Genomic DNA, 16,451 nt, shown 5'->3' on the forward strand with positions numbered 1-16,451 from the left:
GCAGAGATTATGATACTTACTTAGATCACTGTAATAATAGAACGTACACGGAACATTGCTGTTTATTTAAATGACGACGTCGATACGTAACTATATTCAAAGTAACATTTTAATTTTTCCACAACTCTTGGGCATTTTAATACTCGCTAATACAAATTTTTTAAATACAACAAAAGGCTAGTAAAACAGAAGTAAATATCAAAAACATACATTTTTTAATATAAACAGTAAAATTTAAAAACTACATCAAACAGTTTTGTCAATTGTAAAATACATCAGGGGCGAAGAATGTTTTCAAAAGAATGAATCCAGAACATTAGCGACTGTAGCTTTCTCCATGGCTTGGGATTTCCGTGTCACGTGAAAATGGTTGAAAAATTATTTGGCACTCATGATTTACGCCATCCCTCTGAAGGAAGTTGTTTCTCACACTCTTCAACAAGTCAAAATAATACGAATTTTCCCATGTCATCTTCCTCAAGCGTGAAGCCAAAAATTAGAGTGCTCGGCATAGTCAAACTCGGAGACTTTCAGCATCCATTCCACATCCAGCACTACACTTCAAATAGAATTTGACAACTACGTCTAGTTTCTGTCTCTCCCTTGATGTTAAAGTCCTAAGACCAAAAGGTTAATATAATATTGATGTTTATTACCGACCAATAATCCTTCGTAACGTGCAACAATGACACGAGAAGAAAAAACATTTAAAATAAAAAACAAAAGAAAATATGATTTGAAAAAAGAATCTATCCTTTGAGCAGTATTGCCAAATTTAAAACTGTCATAAATACAATAGTAATGTATTTTCACTAACATAATTATATATCAATTATTGGAAACACAATTATTGACGCATTTCAACCATTTTGTTAAAGCGTTTACTGATCTAAATTTGTCGCATTAAAGATACATTGTTTTTTTTAACATAATTTTGAATTTAAAGTAACATTACAATTTTCTAATCGATGCGTTAAGAATTCAATTAGTGGAATCCAATGATACAGTCATTACAATTATTATATTATACTATTAACTAACGAATCCTATTTAGAAAATGCCAAATGATTTCGATGAAAACCTACTTCCATACATAATTATTTAACCTGACACAAGACAACCTTCAAGATATATTATTATATATACCAATATACTTATATAACATACAAATAAAGGATATGATAATAATTTTACTATGAGCAAATACTCAATGTTCGATATTATTTTATAAAATAAAACGTAACATACGTTACCTTGTATAGCATGATTTTGCACCCACCCTGGTGATCCACGTCAGTACCATATTATATTGCATACAATACATTAAATTACTTAACCAATGTCAATATACTTCCATTTTGTAGCCATAAAAGTAAGAAAAAAGAAAGTAAACCAATCAATGACTCGGAAAAATTCCTGATTCAAATGAAATGCGAAACAATCAAACGTCAAAAATAAATTGGACGGAATTATTTTTCGGATGTGTTTGTGCTTTTAACCGCTATTTTCACCGCTAAAAATTACTATTGATTGCAGCAGCGCGAGGTGCACAGTGCTTATTTGATACTAACCATATATTAATTTGACGTTATTATTGACGTACTGTCTGGTTCCTCAGTGTTACTTTACCAGCAGCAGGGCTTAGAAGCGGGGCAGGGTGAAATTTACCAACAACGGCCTTCCCATCGCATACCTGTATGTACAGGTCAAGACGAAGTATAGAGAGGACGTCCGTGGTTGTTGAACGGCCAGTTAAGAGAGTATTTCTAATTTTAACACTTTAGTGGATGCGTATGCACCATACGCTGGCAGCGATCCCCATGAAAATGGCGTCATAGGCTATTCTGAGTGCCCTTATCTTTAGATCCCATCTATCACCAGTTGTACGACAAATTTAATATGTTATCAAGTCTTGATGACAAAAAGAAATTCTCACTTGCCATAAGATGATTTTCCTTTAAAGAAAACAAGTTGCAATCGCATACAAGTTCAAGTGAGAGCTGGACCAACTTAAAAAGCTCTTATCTTCCAACCGACTTAATATGGGTACAGTTTAAGCGGTGTGATCAACATAATAGTAACTACACAAGTATGATTTAGTAATTAATCTATCAGACAGAGCTTTGAAACAAAACCACAGTGAAGAAATGAAAAGTAGCATATCCCTGCGGAGTAAAATATATTATGCATTATTTATAGGTATGGCATTCAATTCGGTATACCCAGCCACCTTTCTGTGTACCCAGAAACTTAAATCTGTTCCAGTTTTCATAAAATGTCTTTCATAGCTTTGTATCGTGCTATAAATTATAGCAGTCATTTATGATAACGCATTTTCTACAACAATTCATTATTTTAGTATACTTTTACATTTTTTTTAAATAGATTTGAATCAGATGACAGATGAACAAAATAAATTAAAATCGTGTTTCCGTTATTCGTATTACGCAGTAAAAAATAGTTGCATATAAATCAAAAGAAACGTGCCTAATATTAAAATATAGTGTGATGGTTCAGGCAATAAAATGATTGAATGAACGTTTTCTGAAGGTGTTGATTAAATACTTTTGCATGCTCAAAAAAATATTTTAATTACCTTGGCAGTGGTAATAGAGTAATATTGGGATTAGTTACCAACATTATATTCGGACTTTAGGAAATCTTATTCAGTTATTTTACACGAAAAAGTTCCTTAATTATAGATACCAGCATAATTGCCCTAATACTTGTCAAGAATTTTGTAATATAATTATTTCGTATATCCATGGATAAGATTTCCACTGAGTTAATACTAATATTAATTCGTATTTTCTTATATCAAAGGCTCATCCACGATGCTCGTATAATTATGGAGTAAAAGACGGTCACACTAGAGATGTGAAATCTCAACAAGAGGTAAGAGATGGCGTTGTCAAAGGTAAAAACAAATATATTATATTTGCACGTCGTTGATAAACTCGTTGATAAATTTCCAAATAAAGGACAGATGGAAGAAAATATTATTATCCTCCTCCAAAAATGGCCTTTATTTTATGCCTTGGTAGGAAGTCATGGTCAAAATTTAGCAGACTATTTAAGTGCGATAGATTATTAGCCAATAACTCAAACCATTACCTTCATTTCTGTTGAATACATAATAGTACATATATATTATATTATGTAATTAGGGCAGCTAAATATCCCGTATATACGAGACAAATTCCATAGGCAACTTAATCAATCTGTATTATGTATGTAATCAAATTAATGAGTGTGCGTCAAATGTTGAATAAAATAGTGAATGAAAAACTCACATTATTATCAAAAGACATTATAGTTTTGAATTTTATAACTTCACCAATATTCTTTGAACAGTCTCGCTTGATCACCGTCCTGTTGTCTAATACAAATACGTTATAATTATATTGATTGTTTTCTTTTCAGGCCAGTACTCCTTGGTGGAACCAGACGGTTCAGTTCGCGTCGTGGACTATAACCCTGATGATGTCAATGGATTCAACGCCGTCGTCAAGAAGACCGGACCAACATTCCACGCAGTACCACACATTGGACACTATGGACATTATTAAAATAAATCATTAATATACCTACCCACCGAAAAACGAAAACGTACTTTGACTATGATTATCCAACATTGAACTCTGTATCGTATACGGCAAGCTATTAATAATAGCTTTTTGTGTAGATTGTGTATGAAAGCATATAAATAAATACATCGCTATGATATTTAAAAATGTCTTTTCTTAATAACATATGAAATTGATGAATTCTTTCTGGTGCATTATACAATGTGAATATTATTTTCCATTATTATAGGATGGAGAACTCGAGTTGAGCTTTGGCTTTGACAAAGTAGAGATATGTTTCGGAATTTGAAGATGGTCTTCACTTTCAGTTGGTCAATATTCCTAGCCGATTCCTCGAAAATATTGTTAGAATTGAATCTTTGATTCGAAATGAGCTATATTAATTTATCAGTTGATGCCATATCTGGATACAAGACAAAGTAATCTTGATTATCTTATTGTGGATTTTTTTTTTTACGAGAAATGGATTTCAGCCACTTGCTTAACCTATTTATTAGGACCATACCCTGATTCACACACAAATTGAAAAACAAATTGTGTACTTGCCAGACCCAGGTTTCGAACCTGGGACCCACGGCGTGATAGTCCAACGCTTAAACCGCACGGCGACCGTTGAACGGTAATAGCGTAATGAAATTACATTATTTTGAAACACCTCAGAAGACCTATCTTTCAGGGAAAATCCTAGAATTAAAGTAGTCCAAATAGCCTTTGATATCGACCTTTATTTAATTTAAGTTAATTTTTGAGTTCTGGTGCTTATAATAGCACATACCGGCAGTCCCAGAAGTACCCGACCTGATGTATAGATAGCAGTTGTTGTTTAAAAATAATGACCATGATAGAAAGTACCAACCCTATTAAGCCTAAGTTTGAAGTTTGACGACGCTACGTTGTTCAGTTATTATTTGTCCGCCATCAACAGTGAACGCTCTCAATGAATTTGTAAACATGGAAAAAATTGGTCATAGTTATGTGATACAATACTTTCATTTGAAAGGCTTCAGTCCAACCAATGTCAAAGCGGCGCTAGATTCTACTATATGGATGTCTGCTACTTTGTTTACATTAGTAACATGTTAAATGGCTGAGTTTAAACGAGCTCGGACGAGCTGCCAAGACGAACATCGCAGTGGTCGACCAAATGAGGCCGGAAATGGTGATGAAAATCCACAAAATGGTATTGGATGAACGTAGACTGAAATTGTGCGAGCTAGTAGATATGGTAGCCATTTCAAAAAGTGCTGTACATCACATATTGACTGAAAAATTGGACATGAGAAAGCTGTGCGCAAGGTGGGTGCCGCAATTACTCACAATGGAACAAAAACAGCATCGTGAGGATGTTTCAATCGAGTGTTTGGCTTTTTTCAGAGCAATAAAGCAGAGTTTTTGCGTCTATTCATAACCATGGATGAAACGTGGGTCCATCACTTTACACCTGAGACGAAAAATAGTCAAAACAATCGACTGAAAGGGGAGAATCGGCTCCAAAGAAGGCGAAGACAGTTCCATCTGCAGGCAAGATCATGGCGTCAGTTTGGGATGGGATGCGCGTGGGGTAATTTTCATTGATTATCTTCAGAAAGGAAAATCAATCAACAGCATGTATTATGCAAACTTATTGCAGCGTTCGAGTGATGAAATCAAGAAAAAACAACAGCATTTGGCGAAAAAGAAAGTTTCGTTTCATCAGGACAATTCATCAGTTCACACATCCGTTATCGCGATGGCCAAAATCAATGAGTAAAAGTTCGAATTGCTTCCTCACGCACCCTATTCGCCAGATTTAGCCCCCTCGGATTATTTTCTGTTTCCAAACTTGAAAAAATGGCTCGGTGGTAAAAGATTTGCCAACAATGAAGAGGTGGAGTCTGCGGTTGATGGCTATTTTGAGGAGCTCGACGATTCTCACTATAAACAGGGTATCGAAGCTATTGAACATCGCTGGGAAAAGTGTATCTACCTAAAAGGAGACTACGTAGAGAAATAAAAATATTTTCCCTCAATTTTTTTGGTTTTTCTTTGTTAGGTCGGGTACTTATGGGACTACTCTCGTGGCTAGGCGATGCGCGGATTGCGGGTCGCGGGTGCAAATGACGCATGTCAAACGAAATATAATTTCTCATATAAACCCAACATGTGTCCATTTAATGTTCTGTTTATTGTTTTATCAGTAACAATAATAATATATTCATTGATTTGTTTTCTTTTTAAAGTAAATGGGTAACGTTTTTAGTCATCTTTACACGATTTAAGAATTAAAACGCCCGTCGCCATCACGAAACAAAGTGACGTGTTTCTAGCTCGACGTTCTCTCTCAGAATGGGAGCGAGTCCAAAATTTTGTCGCGCCTATAGTTGAAAATTATTTGCCATTACACTGATGTATCACCGAAAAAAACTTTTAAAAAAACGAAACACCCATGCATATTCAATTGAGTTGAATATTGTTCCGGAAAATATCATTCGGATTGCGAGGTTTATTTGCAAAGTGCGTACCTCAGCGATCAGTGTTGCAAACTTAGAATTTTTCTTTATGTATCTAGCATTTTTCACTATTCACGTCTGGCATTGTAATCAGCGCCGCAGGCAATGAAAAAATATAACCTATAATAGGAGAGAATTTTTTTATCAAAACAGTCTCAAAAGGTGGAAATTGAATATAAATTGAAATCGAATCGAATCGGCCATCCGTCCCAACTTCATTACGCAGTACAGCATTGGCAGATGATTATTTTAACAAATTGGGATTTTCGCCTTGAGAAAAAAACAAAATCGGGATTAAGGAGAAAAAATGGGACAGCCTAAAAATACATAGTTAAATCTTTCTAATGTTTATTTCTAAAGTATCAATCAACACAAATTACAAAACTCTTTAACTATCAAAATAAAAAGATTAAACAATATTTTCTTCCCGACACTTTTTTGTACTTGGTTGAAGATTTTACTTTCCGAAGGGTTTCTTTCTACTGTTTAATGTATTGCAGCGCTCGAAATGGAAATATTTACGAACAGGGGCGCTCAAAAATTTTCCGCAAATATTAACACAGTTATCTAGATCTGGATGAGTATCTTCTTATTAGTACATATTTATTGAATAATCGTAAATTTAACTGTCCTGCATGGGGCAATCTATTTGTGTTTAAAAGGACAACAAGAACAATGACCTCAGGGGTCCGAACCACTCTCCATGGTGACGAAGTTAGCAAGTGGTCCTTCTCGGCTTGGATGATTGTATTATGGCACGTTTATCTAACGATACCATGCATGACTGCTAGCAGATCAATCCACACTCCACAAATCTACCTTCTTACAGCCCACCTAGAAGGCAAAACACTTCCCTTATTGTTTCTATTCCCTGACATAGACGTTCAATACATATTGATAATTTGGGTAAAAATATTGCGCCAACTGCACAGTGTTTAAAATTTTCATTATTGTGTTGGATTAATAGAGAGGTGCATTTTCCTATCTACCCCTATATGGTAAAATGCCACGATGCATAACCCTAAATCAGCACTAACTAGTATTCTGAACAGGTTGCATTCGGCTTTAACTGATTAATTCTAGTGCGTGCGGTCCCAAAGGCATAGATATTTTTAGTGATGCGCTGTTTATTTTGTTTTTGAAACCCTATAATTTAACTGTATAAAATTGTTTATGTTTTTTTCTTTCTCTCTTGTCAGAGTAATATCTGTTATACTGTGATTCTCATTCTGTAAACGACCTGAATTTTGATTTGTTTTATCCACAATGTTTTTAAATAAATAAATTTTATATTTGTTGAATGTTGCTCTATCTACTTAATAGTTTCCTCCAAACCAACCCGCCCGCAGCACACGCAGTCTTAATCGAGCGAATCACGAGACCCTACTTGGGTGTGAAATATCAGCATTTGTTTACTCCTGGGAATGTCTCAGGAGAGGATGCCGAAGACCGAGGTCGCCACGGACTCAAGTGTGCTATGACTGAGTTTACTGAGACTCAATTTAATAAAAAGTTGCCTTGGGTAAGAGATGAATTGAGAATTAAGAAAATTAAATTACTACTAAATGACACAAATTAATTTACATAATATGGTGGCACTTTTCGCCAGTGGACTGTAATTTTAAGGATGAAGTGGATTCCGGATCTAGGGGTAGGGGCGATTTAACAGAATGCCAGACACTGACCAGATCAGACAATGATGATTTAGAATGGACCGTGGTCTGGTTGCACTGTCATTCGTGCGATATTGTTTGTTTGGGTTACCTGGTGCGCGGCATTTGACGGTACAGTTGTTTATTGATGATAATGTGGTTGATGAATGATGACGAGTTGTATGATTGGTGAGGATAGGAATGTCTGTAGGATTGAATCAATCAATAAAGGTTGTTTTGCGTTAACAGGCACACATACACCAGTGTCTTGAACTAACTCTTAAATAACTGTATCTAACACGGCCTTGTTATCATATCAGATAATACATCGACAGCTATTAGCAAGCCTACGTGCTCAACGGTTCTGGAGTAACTGAATGTGGTTCGCAATTATGGTCTTCTTTGACCCATAATTAAGTCATTACTTTCACATTTGATTTTATTATTGTAGCTAACTTCAAATTTCACAATACGTTTTTTTATTTTCTTTCAGTTGTCTCTTTGCATCGTGGCACTAGCCGCGATGTTCAATGGTTATGGAGTCGCAGTCTCGCACAGTAATATCGTACGAGGAGACGTTGGCCACCATTCGCTGGGACTCGCTGACAATTATCTAAGCTATGGAGGCTTAGGCTCCGCTTACGAAAGCTTGGGATATAGCGGTCTCGCTCACAATAACATCGCATACGGTGGACACACGGTGTAACAGCCTAGGTTGCGATGGACTGGCATATAACGGCTTAGACTACAGTGGACTGGGACACAGCGGTTTAGGCTATAGTGGACTTGGGTACAACGGATTAAATTACAATGGACTGGGTCACAACAGTTTGGCTCTTAATGGATTGGGATATGGAGGCTTCGGACATGGACATGGGTTATATGGAGGGGATCACTATGTAAGGCTGCGCGCACACGGCAAAGCGAAGTTTCGGATTCATCCGCCAAACGACGTTTGCGTTTTGTTTGCGAGCCGATTGCGTTTTAAATGCGTGTCAAATGCGTCAATATTTCGACGATGCTGTCCAAGAGAAAACACGGTTTTCAAGGGGATTCATAAACGCCTTTTTTTGAAACTGCACCCTGCTGCGAGAGTATTTATCTTTCATTACAGTGGCGTACAAGGGTAAATAAATCAATATAAAATCAGTACATAATATTGCATTATACCTACATTTATTTTCCCACTATTGCTTCTTTTGGAGCTGGACTGTTTTATATCGAAAGCGTTTTGAAAATTACCTATTGTTGAGCCTATTATATACCATCATCATCAATACTATCGACCGAAAGCCATAATATATAATAGTAAAAAAAATACGAAATCTAACATAAATTTGGATATTTTATAGATAGGATAATACAATTTATCTATTACAGTTTGGTTTAGGCATAGCTTGATGAATTAAAAAAATGAACTTACAATATGTGTGATACGTATAAAAAAATAAATAAGAATGAAAAAATGTGCACAATTTTGTCATATCGCCTAAAATATACCAATACTATTATGGTTTGGTAAGACAGGGCTTAATTGATTTTTAAAATCCAACCAATACCATCTGTAAATTGTAGTCGTATTTCAATAAGAACATATACAATTGACTGAAAAAGGTTAATGTGCACTATTTATGGCGGACCTTAACAGCTTACCTGCACCCTTCGCCACTGTACCTACATTTATTTTCCCACTATTGCTTCTTTTGGAACGGGACTATTTTATATCGAAAGCGTTTTTAAAATTACCTATTATTGAGCCTTGTATGTATCATCATAAACTTTGTCTGATTAATACTATCAACCGAGGGTACTTGATGGAGTTTGAATTTAAATTCTAATTAATTTAAGTTTTGTACTATTCCACTTGAGTATTTTTTTGCGATCAGGCTTTTGCGCACTCGCCAATGGCAAATACACATTGACATCAAATTCTAGCTACAATAAAAAAAGATTATAACTTAATACACGAAGAAAGGGTAAAAACCTTATTACCTAGATACCTACTAAGTAAATGATGAAGTATAAAAACATAATATTTTGAATAATTTGAATATTTGCAGTGTTTCTAAAGAAACCCGTTGTAAATACGATTAATACATTCGGTAGGTAAGCGTATTAAAATGTCATTTCTCGTAAACAATAGTTTTCTCGTTGTGCAATATGTTGGGAGTTTAATAATATTAACTAATGAGAGATGTCACCAACTGTAACTACTCACTAAATAAAAAAAAACGAATAAACAATGTTAAGGTATAGTTCGTAATATGCAAATTTAAATAATTTTTGATGAATACCTATATACCTATACCGAAAATATTTATATAAGTACCTATAGATACGTATTGAATTACCCACCTACCTATTCATATTATTATGAAATACATATTTAAAATAACACCATTCTTTTGGGAAGAATACAAGTAGGTGTGCATTTGGTTATATTCGATATTAAATAAGTATGTATCTTTAATAGAATCATGCCTTCTTTTTATGATTGTAGAATCTTTATGTAGGTATCGAACCTATAAAATATTTTTATTAAATTTAATCTGTTTTTTAAGCGTGAAGGCTCGCCATAACTATAAGGTAAACTAAACCATTATTATTTATTTTGTAGTAAGTATGTACTTCTTTAATTATTTTTTTTATTAGTTGACACTTTTATTTTCTATAGATACACTAAAATGGAAACGGGTGCCAATAATAACATATTGAAGTGAGAATAATGAATACCTTCCTACTACTATCGATAGGTATGTTCCTGTGTACTTGTGTAGGTACATGTATATTTATATTAATTATTGTTTTCGTGTTATAATATATTATTTGCGATTAATTGATAACAAAATTTAGATAATTTATCTATTCACCCGCTACAGTAAAATCTATAAAATATTTTAATTAAATTATATCTGTTGCTCTACATTGCATGAACGCCACTGAAGCAATGGAGTAATTAATTATGTCATACAATACGTGCCATCCTACCTACCACATGTTCTTTTAAATCTTCCCATTTAGGCCAGGACCGAACTTTTGAAAGCTGAAATTTATGGGGGCGCGTATTAAGAAATATTACTGATTAACCACATAATTATGTTCAGAAAGGGCTAATAAATTTTATTTACCAATGACAAACTCATGACCGGATGAGTGGGTATTTTTCATTAAAAACTTGGGTATAATGTAAAGGTTTAAGCCTACGCAATCTGCACCTAGCACATTGTCATATATAATAATATGAAGAATGTTAAATCTCAGTCGGTTCCATGACAAAACAGGACAGTGACAAAACAGAACATGACAAAACAGAACACCTGGAGAAAACCTGGCTGTTCTGTTTTATCATGTTCTGTATTGTTATTGTTGTCGAAGTCATGATGAATTGTTTGCAACCAGAAAGATTCACTTGAATGATTAATGCTTATTTAGACTATGTCTGCATTTGCGTATATCTAACAAAAATCCGCATGAAAGTCAATAAAAATAATTTCTACACTATGAAAATATCATCAAATTAAAAAACGCTTTCGATATAATATAACAGAATTCTATTCCAAATCAAGCAATAGTGGAAAAAATAAATATAGGTAAAATGGTAAAAAAGAAATACTTAATAATTATGTAGGTAATTTTTACATATTATATTTTTATATTTTATTTATCTTAGTTCGCCACTGGCGACAAAAAAAAGGTTTTTTTTAATTCTTCGGATAGTGCAATAAATAAATTCTTACATAATAACACTAACGGTGAAAACAAAAAGTACTAATATCCATAATTGCTACAAGTTTGCCGAACACAATAAGGCACATAATATTGTATGACATAATTTATTACTTTAGTCCGAAAAAATTAAAAAAATCTTCCTTCTTTCTTAATTAGTGTCATCAAGGCAATGCAACGGGGAAAACAGATATAATTTAATTAAAATATTTTATAGGTTTTTTGTATATAATTTGTTAGAACAATGTAATATATTATTATACCTATTGTATCTTTTATTAAATAAACATTTAAAACATATTATTCATAAACATTTGAAATATCTCCCCTTAAAATCTGTTCATATTTCCAATAGAATATTATTGCTTAGAATTCAATAGCTACATATTAAAAAGATAGCTATTGTAATGAGACTATATCAGGTAATTTCGTGTTAGTGTACCTACTAATATTTCAATCTATTTTTTATGAAAGGTGTTTTGAATTCATAACTACCAACTTTTTTTGAATATGTAATTGAATAATATGGTACTGTAGCGGCTAAATAGATAAATTATCTAAATTTTATTGTCAATTAATCGCAACTAATATATTATAACAAAAAAACAATAATTAATATAAATATACTTGTACCGATACAAGTACACAAGCACATACCTATCAATAGTAGTAGGTGGGTATTCATTATTCTCACTTCAATATATTATTATTAGTACCCGTTTCCATTTTAGTGTATCTATAGAAGATGACAGTGTCAACTAATAAAAAAATTAATTAAATACGTACATACTACAAAATAAATAATAATAGTTTAGTGTACCGTATAGATATGGCGAGCCTTTCTTCTCGTGAAATACTTCTTCTCATAGCTGTGCTGTGTCACAACTTTTTATTATATTTTGTAAAACTGCTTACCTACCGAATGTATTAATAGTATTTACAACAGGTTTTTAGAATACTGCAAATATTCAAATTATTCAAAATATTATGTTTTTGTACTTAATCCTTTACTTAGTAGGTATCTAGGTAATAAGGTTTTTACCCTTTCTTCGTGTATTAACTTATAATCTTTTTTTATTGTATTAATAAATAATAATAGTACAAAACTTAAATCAATTAGAATTTAAATTCAAACTCCATCAAGTACCCTCGGTCGAAAGTATTGATGATGATGGTATATAATAGGCTCAACAATAGGTAATTTTCAAAACGCTTTCGATATAAAACAGTCCAGCTCCAAAAAAAGCAATAGTGGGAAAATAAATGTAGGTATAATGCAATATTATGTACTGATTTTATATTGATTTATTTACCCTTGTACGCCACTGTAATGAAAGATAAATACTCTCGCAGCAGGGTGCAGTTTCAAAAAAAGGCGTTTATGAATCCCCTTGAAAACCGTGTTTTCTCTTGGACAGCATCGTCGAAATATTGACGCATTTGACACGCATTTAAAACGCAATCGGCTCGCAAACAAAACGCAAACGTCGTTTGGCGGATGAATCCGAAACTTCGCTTTGCCGTGTGCGCGCAGCCTAAGTAGTATATAATATACCTATAAATGAATTCCTATGCATATATTATTATCTGCTTATAAACTTTTCAACTATTTGCACTGTAAATAGAGACTTATATATTCTCTAAAGGAAATTACGCAACCCTTCTGCGATTGTTACAATAAAATAAAGATGTATTATTTTCTTTTAAAAACTTATCCAAAATACGCGTTTAACTATGGAGTGAAAGATAGTCATACAGGAGATGTGAAGTCACAACAAGAAGTCAGAGATGGTGATGTTGACAAGGGTAAAAACCTCTTCTTATTTTAGAATTAGAATGATCAGTCAATAGACAAAACCATTGCATACATGTCATCCAATAACACTACATGTAATAAATATTATATAAAACAATGTGTTTCTACTAATAATTAACAGTCAATGCCATTAAATAGACACAAAAGATGTATTCAAACTTATTTCTGTCTCCGTGTTTTTCGATTACAAATAAACGACAGTCATTCGTTTTAATATTATTAAAATTTGGTCCCATATATCCTTGTACCGAATACCAATAAGCCATCTATAAACAATATTGGATTTTTTTCAGGCCAGTACTCCTTGGTAGAGCCAGTTGGTTCTACCGCTGATGATGTCCATAGCTTCACTGCCGTCGTCAAGAAGAGTTGCTCAACAATCCACGTCGTGCCGCATAGACACTATGGACATTATTAAAATATATCATTGCTATATCTACCCACCAAGAAGTTGAATATGATACTCGAATGAATGAATATTTATGAATAGTTATTGTATAAATCCATATAGGTAATAACTATCTGAGTAAATTATGTATGGAAGTATATAAATAAATACATCGCGATGATATTTCAAAGAGTGTTTTATTGTTTAAAACAAGATTGTAGAATTGATGGTGTCGTCATAATAGATCTATCTTTTTGACTGTCAGTTTGTTGATGCTACAATCTGAATATTAGTCATCATCATCATAAGGTGGACATAATCGGATAGACCTTAGTCTGGTGACGTAGATATTATAAAATGAAGCGCCTGGTTTCAAATGCCCCTAAAACGGTTTTTGAAAATTTTTGTGTTAGATATGTAGTTAGATGGATATTTCTGTGACTTATATGTTGGCTTAAGATTAAACTTAAAAAAACGCCAAAATTTGCCAATACGTATGATCAAAAATTAGGGTAAATTTCAAATCCCCCTACGATGGTTGGGTGTGCTTTTCAGGTACCGCTAAAACGTAAAGCCAAAATACTCTTTAGAATGAAACGAATTAAAAAATAAATACACAAAGTTCACAGATTTAATAGATATGATTTTTTCTCATTTTTCTCAAAATTACTTAAAATCGTTTTTCTCATTTTTCGCAGAACTACCTAAAATCGTTTTGGGGGCTTTTGAAACTAGGCGCTTCAAATATTTTGTGAGCACTTTGTTCAGAACACCAGTCAATCAAACATCTAATCAATTACGATCCAATCACCCCACCGAATTTTCGAGACCACGAGCAATACTGCTCTTAAAAGTCTTCTCAGTCCATTCTTTTCCTCCTATAGTAGGAGACAAAAAGAGATCCATTTTGGTTATATTTCCATCTTAAATATTGTGCAATGCTGACTCCGTCAATTCGAAGAAGAATCCACCTTATAACTCCTATTTTTCCCAGTTCCTTCTCTTTTTTCCCTTCAGACCCACGACAAAGGGTCATGCACTCTTCGTTAATAGGTATACAAACGCGAGTACTACAGATGACGAGGATAAAAGGCCGCTTGGCCTTGATGCCTCATATACCTAAGTATATTATAAGATAATCGAATACATTGAATTTGTTCGTGACTTGATATCCGGGAGGCGAAGGCTGGGCCGTCTGTTTGCCGGAGCTCCCGTGATGATTGTCGTTTTCTTCATTAATTATTTTTATTAAAGTACCGATGAACTAATGTTAAAATAACTCTGATTAAATGTGATTAAATAGTGTCAAACAGTATGCGATTGTGAGTTCCTTATTGACGCTCCCTCCACCTTTGTCTTGCCGTGTTGGGGTAAGCCGCTAAGGCTTCCCGCTGAAGCCATTCCCAGTACTGGTCCCCACCATCTTATTTTGAATAATATTTTTTATTTTCGAATCAAGTGCCTTTCGAACCTTGGCTTCTTCCAGACTGTTATCTTGCGTCCAACCAATTAGGCGCATATAATTATAGTATTACAATGCAGTGGCGAAGACTCCATACTAGGCGATTATTTAAAGCCTACCTTCGTAAGAAAAATATTTTTAAATTTTATATTAACATATTAAATAATATAATCACATAATAATATATTCAATATGCCCATTGACATCTATCGTATAATTGTCATAATAATTTTACGATCTTTTCCCCTATTTCAATAAGCATCATTTATTTATGGCATATCTTGAAAGTTTTAAAAAATAAGTGACATCTTGTTTCGTAAGTTTTGTAAGTGCACATTTATAATAATTTAAAAAAAATATATGGGATTCAATCACATATAAATATTGATTGTTGTTAAAAATATAAAATAATTTATCTCGTGATTTTTATTTATCAGTTAGAGTTAGTTCATTCATAGACTAAGATAATTTATTTAGACAAAGTAGGTACCGAAGACTGTGTTTTAAAAATATTTTAAAATGTCTAGTTTTACGGGTTACATTAAAAATTGTTATGGAACAGATACACAAGAACGATTTTTTTCAAAGACGACAATATATTTTGCAATATACTTGCGTTTATAAATGTTTAAGAATATACATAATTCAAATTAATTGCTTAATCTTATATCATCAGTGAGCTTTTGAAATTTCATCAATTTTTGTCTACCTATTCATCAGTAGTAATATCGGATTATCTTCTTATTTCCCTTTAAATATATCTAACAAGTGTGCTTTCTCCACTGCCTACCTCTTTCCAAAAGTCACCCTTCGCCACTGTTACAATGAGAAAGTAGTATTTCAGTGTTTGATACTTTTTCCCACGCATACATATTATTGACATGGAGTTGGTATATCAGTGGCAAGTGGTGGTGGTGGTAGGCTGTTAAGATTCGACATAAATAGTGCACACTTAACGAAAATACGATTCCTTTCATATGCACAAGAAGACAAAAGAAACATTGGGAATTACGAGAGGAACCTCATCAACTATCTTGAAAGACGAAGATGCGTATTATATTAGATATAGAAAAGAAGCTGATTCGTTGGAAGACATATATTGAAAATCTATTTGATGATGATAGGGGACCCATTGGTTATACTTTTAATGAACGTGAACAAGCCCCATGCATAAATAGGGCAGAAATAATAAATGCAATACGAAATTGTAAAAATGGCAAAGCTGTCGCCCCTGATTATTTTTATATGATAAAATTATTAAAAGAAGATCAATGAGAAATTCTTGTTGATTTGAAGAAGCATATGATTCATCCAGTAGTATATCAATGCTT

At 33.3% G+C, this 16,451-nt stretch overlaps 1 long non-coding RNA gene across 5 annotated transcripts; it reads left to right on the forward strand.

Moving 5' to 3' along the window:
- Positions 1-1,311: 1,311 nt before the first annotated feature.
- LOC147072783 (uncharacterized) lies at positions 1,312-3,730 on the forward strand. Of its 5 annotated transcripts, none has more exons than XR_015070517.1 (3): positions 1,312-1,372; positions 2,824-2,895; positions 3,424-3,729. It is a non-coding gene; the product is annotated as an uncharacterized LOC147072783 (long non-coding RNA). The 5 variants fall into 5 exon arrangements; XR_015070518.1 differs by lacking the exon at positions 1,312-1,372 and adding an exon at positions 1,419-2,046 and having other exon boundaries at positions 2,156-2,917; positions 3,424-3,730; XR_015070519.1 differs by lacking the exon at positions 1,312-1,372 and adding an exon at positions 1,419-1,695 and having other exon boundaries at positions 2,824-2,917.
- The last annotated feature ends 12,721 nt before the right edge of the window (positions 3,731-16,451 follow it).

This window comes from Rhyacophila brunnea, unplaced genomic scaffold (genome assembly GCF_057557595.1).
Source record: "Rhyacophila brunnea isolate RB1 unplaced genomic scaffold, BYU_Rbru_1.0 scaffold_19, whole genome shotgun sequence".
NCBI classification, from domain to species: Eukaryota; Metazoa; Arthropoda; class Insecta; order Trichoptera; family Rhyacophilidae; genus Rhyacophila; species Rhyacophila brunnea.